Source organism: Arachis ipaensis, chromosome B06 (genome assembly GCF_000816755.2).
Source record: "Arachis ipaensis cultivar K30076 chromosome B06, Araip1.1, whole genome shotgun sequence".
In the NCBI taxonomy this organism is placed as follows: Eukaryota; Viridiplantae; Streptophyta; class Magnoliopsida; order Fabales; family Fabaceae; genus Arachis; species Arachis ipaensis.
This window is the reverse complement of record NC_029790.2, coordinates 136,154,104-136,159,911: the sequence shown is the minus strand read 5'-3', so window position 1 is coordinate 136,159,911 and position 5,808 is coordinate 136,154,104.

Here is a 5,808-nt window from a genome sequence, read left to right as displayed (position 1 = left end):
AACCATTTTAAATTTGGTAAAATTGATTTATATTCTATCTAATTTTATAATTTAAAAGTTTTTTATTATTAATTTTTTCAAATATTAAATTATATCCATCTAAATTTTAAATTTTTCATGCAGGCTCGGTTGCCATCCATTTGTGAGAAGGATGATATTTACCTCAAGCTTCAAAATAAAGTAAACAAGTACCAAAAGGGAAAAAAGTCTATCACCCAACTAGGTTTCGATGTTAGTGATGTATCTATTATTTCTATTTTTTTATGTCTTTGTGATGTTTGGTTTCAACGATACATACACACATTATTGCTATGGGAAGGAAAATTTTTCAAATAAATAAGAAAAAAACTATTATTTAAAAAAAAAAATCATATATCTTAGTTCATTTTTCTCGAGTGAAAAAATCAGTTGAATCCACCGCATTTTAGTATAAATTTATTATATTTAAAGTTAATTGAGTTAAACTAAACTGTTTTCATTAAAATATTTTCTACTATTTTTTAAAAAAATTATTACTAACCGGTTCATCTTTTACATAAATAATTGAAATTCAAAGTAGCAAGATATTAATTAAGTTAATTATTTTTTTAAAAAAATTAAGTAAGTTACATATATTCTTTTAAAAGAAAGAAAAAAAAACTCATAATTTATATTCTATTTTTATTGGTGAAAAGTTAGTCAAATTAGTCAAATCATCTAATAACTCTCAGCTATTAACTTTTCGTGAAGTCGACTTTACCTGAGTTTCCACCATTTTTATTAGTTTGAAAAATGTTTCATATTGTTATATGCAGGCTGCTATACTTATGCGGGATCATCCAGATCTTCTCAACGAGTTTGACCAATTGATTCCTGAGACTCTTCAAGATTCGTGCACGTTACTCTCCCAACACTTGGCAGCAGCAACATATTTGGAGAAAGTATCTATCGATTCTTTTTCTAATACTGAATCTTCTGAACCTGAAACTGTTACTCCCCTCCGCAACGCTGGAAACTCGCAATCGACAAGGTTATTATCTATTTATTTTTTTCTTTAAACATCATTCAAGTAGTAAAAAACAAAATTGTGTGGTACATGATATAGTTTTCAAAAAAAATTTAGTATATTAAAATTTTTAAACTTTACAAAATTATGACATATAGATATATTTAATAATAAGTTTTTTTTAACTTTTTCTGGTTTTGTTAAACTATGTTTATTTCATTTATATGTTTATTTGAAACTTGGTTTAATTAATCCGTCATAGTCATAGTCATATATCCAATATATATTGTTCGTAACACTTGATAATTAAATTTTTTGTTATTAATGAAGGTCGACTAAGCCTGGTGGATTTACAGTCCCCGAAAACCTTTGGAGAAAGATCGAGGTAACTCCTAAATCAATTCCTTGTTTAATGTACGCCACACATTTGATTGTAATTAATTGTATAAATAATATTTGTGTGTTGATGATGATGCATATAGGATCGGTTTCTGGTGAATTACGATTCGCTCCAAAATAAAGTGCACGAGTACAAAGATGGAAGAAAATCTATCACCCAACTAAGTTCCGACGTTAGTGACGTGTCCATTATCCCTATTCTATTGTAATCATTTGGTTTTAAATAAAAATTTAGTCCAGTTATTTAAATTTTTAGTTATTAACTTTACGTGAACTTAATTGCATCTAAATTTTTACATCAACATATAGCTACACACATTGTTGTTGTTATGCATGCAGGTTGCTACACTTTTGCGCGGCCATCCCGATCTTATTGATGAATTTCGCAAATGGATTCCTATCACTCGGAAAAAGGGCTCCAATAAAGTATATAGCTATACCAGTAGCGATTTTAGTGATAGTGATAGTGATAGTGATAGTGATAGTGATAGTGATAGTGATTCTGACATGGATTAATCTATTTTATGAGTAATGTTTTTGTTATTTTTATATTTAAGTTGATATCTAGATAAAACGGTGATTAAATATTTGGATTTAACAGTGGATGATGAACATTTTTTTAATATATTTTAAGTGACTTGTTTATCTCAAGAAATAGAATTGTGTTTTATTTTGAGATTGGTTTTTTATTGAATCCATGAACTCAAATAAGCTTGTTCTAATGTTTGTCGTGTTTAAGAATAGTGATTTATGATTGATATTTCCGTTTAATTGAAAATTAAAAAATCTAATATAATCTCGTATGTTAACTAATTTTTAAATTTAATGCTTACATTTATGTTTATTAGAGTATTTTTAAATTTTAAAAGTTATTTTACTAAATGTAATTATTATTACTTGTGTTTATTGAAAACTTTTAATTTAATTTACCAAATATAAATACTACAACTTTTAAAAAGCCATTTTTTAAAATTAACTTTTATAAACTTTTTTTAAAAAATAAAAATTCTACCAAACTAAACCTCAGTCCATTCCTGACTTCTAACTCTTCGCGCAAAACCATTTACTCTCGTTTCAATTAGTTATTAATATATTTATATATAAATACATATATATTTTAATTTATTTTCAATGTGTATTTATATTTTAACATGTATTTCATACTGATAACTAATTTTGATAGTTGATTTTAATATACACATAACATAATCAATTAATTTATAAAAATACTATTCGTACACTAAAATCAGCTACTAAAATCAGCTACCAATATATTTGTATATAAATATATGTGTGATTTAATTTATTTTCAATGTATATTTGTATTCCGATATGTATTTTATAATGACGACTAACTTTGGTGGCTGATTTTAGTGTACATGTAGTATAGTCTATTAATTTATCATATATAGTTAGAGAGTGAAAAACTGAAAATACACTGAACTGTTATATGAGATCTGAAGTGTATCTAATTCGTATAAGTATAATAGACTGACCTATTTAATGGATATATATAATTTTAGAAAAAAATCTCTAATATTCTTAATACTTTTTCCATTTAGTATTGAGTGTAAAATTGTAGGTTTTTAAATAAAGTCAAAATATTAAAATAAAAAATAAAATTATAAATATTATTTGTATTAATATTTTGAACCTTACGATTTTATTTTTGATAGACGGACAAAAATCATTTAATCTATCAAAATATACTATATATATATACGAAAATGTTTAGTAATCAAATAAAATCAGCCAAAAACAGTCATAGTTTGCCTTATTTAGTATTTATATAATGTTGCATTAACTCCAAGTAGCATATATATAAACACTATCATAAATAAAACATATAACTTAAGGGCATAACTTAATATATATAACAAATAAATAGCTATAATTTAATATTTTGAAAAGTTTAATAAACCCCATAGATCATATTAATTTAAATAATATTTTAAAATTTATATTATATTATAATTATATTTGAGTATATTTTATTTATTATTTTATTATAAAATAATTATTCTAATTGAATTACGGTTGAATCGGTTAAACTAGTAAATTAATAAATATAAATCAGTAACTAGAGAAGTTCGAGTTAAAATTTTAGAATCTTGGTGCAAAGAGAAAAAGGAGAATATGTTCAAGTACTACAAGAGAAGCAAAGATGGTAGGAGCGGAAAATCTGAATATAGTTTGCGTTGGCTCATCCTTAAACGCTCCTTGCTAAGTATGGAGTGCTGCACACCTTGTAAATTCATAAATCTGAACTCTTCATTTATTATATTTTATTTGAATGGTCTGGATTTAAAAATGTAACCTGTTAATCAGGTTAATCATTTTTTGATAAGTTTTAAATTTTTTTTGTAAGTCTCAAGTATTGGGCTGAAGTTCAAAATAAAAAAATAGTATATAAATATTAAAAACAACATGTCTGTAAAAAAAATTATTGGACTTTAGAATTAAAATAAATAATACATAAAAAATAAGTTAAAAATTCATGTACTAAATCTAGAAAAAAAGAAATACTCTTAATTATATATTAAATAAAATAATTATTTATTAGGCTCATTCTTATACAAATAAAAATTTTTCTTAGTTTTATATATGTAATATTTTATACCAATTAGCTTCAAAATTTAATTATTTTTTGAATAAATTAATAAAAATAATACAAATAATTGTTTAAATATAATTGTATTTTAATTTTTCATTGTATTACGTACACGTTGAGGATAATTTGAAATAAAAGATAATGGACTTGTTGTAACTGTCATGTATTTTGTGCTTTGATTGCGTTGTCATCTGAGAATCCTGGCGCCTTCATGGAGACCGGATTCTTCTACAGAATCAGTTTTACATTTGGAGTTAGCCAAACAGCAGCGACGACAGACAGCGTCTTCCTTTTCTATGGCAGCAATTTTTCGGGTTTTGAAGGTCCATTTATGGTAAATGTGGAATAGGGTGGATTCAAGAGCGTCAAAATTTGTGGCTAGACAGAACAATAGTGGAAGCACCTGCTAGCAAACAAAATAGTGAAAATGCTTGGAAGACATCACATCAACAATAACAGAATAACGGAGGAAGTCCATCAAATTTTTCTGAGTATTTTTCTGGTGTAAAGATAGTCCTGTGTTAAACGAGCGAATTAGTTTTTTTTGTTAGTGCCGGTTTGTTTGTTCAGCCCATGACAAAAAAAAATAACAATAATAAATAAATTTAATTTACCTAATTACTTTTGATAGCAGGTTAACTTTTAAAGAGTGCTGCACTCCCTACTTTACCTAGAGTGCACTAGCTTTCGCCGTTTGCGTTGAATTGAATTAAATTAAATTAACTGCGATGGTAGATAAATAACTCATTTTTAATATAGTTTTATTAGTGTCTGTAGACTAGGGGTGTTTAAATTTAAATCGATTCAAATTAAATTGCTTATCCAATCCGATCCAAATCGAAAATCGATTAAAATCGCACTAATTCGGATTTGATTGGATTCTATTTTTTGCAAATCGCTGGATTGGATCGGAATTCGGATCTACTTTTCATAACCGATCCAATCCAATCCAAACCGCACAATGTGCTATAATATTATTATTTTATTATTATATTTACAATTATACTTATAACATGTTCAATTTGTTATACATTTTTCTATTATTCATGTATTATTATTATTTAATAAATATTTTATGTTTAAAATGTTATTTATTTATTTATTTTAACTAACCTATAATTTTATTTCTATTGTTATGTTATCGTTAGTTTTTTAAGATATTGTTAAAACTTGTTATGTCATTGTTGATTATTTAAAATTTGATGTTGAGACTTGTTATATGTATTTAATTTTTTTATTTAAAAAACCGCAAATTCAAACCGATCCAAACTGCTTGTAATTGGATCGGATTTCCAAAAAAAATTCATCCAATCCAAACTGTATTACACATAAATTAAGCGTTCGGATTGGATGACTTTTTCTTTTAAAACCGAACTAAACCACACCGCGAACACCCCTAGTGTAGACTGTGGCTAGTTTGATTCTTCACAATTTCTTCCAACTCTCTGAATGATTTTTTGTAAATTTGTTGCAACCTTATTTATCAACCTAACTATTATCATCTGTGAACATTTTTAAATTTAAAATAGCGTTATAGCTAGTTGGAGATTATTTCTTTTAAAATTACAATTGAGTTTTAAATTTAAATAAGTTAAGATAGAATTTTAAATTATTTTATTTAAAATAAAATAAAATAAGATTTAAAAATTAAATTGACATAAAAAAATTAGACTAAAAATTTGTTTCAGTGTCATTAAATTATTAAAAAACATATTTTTTAATGATTTTTTTTATTTTTTAACGTGTTTAAAAAATTTTTAATAATAAAAATAAAAATATTAAAAAAATAAAAAATCTTTTATTAAAAGTTATA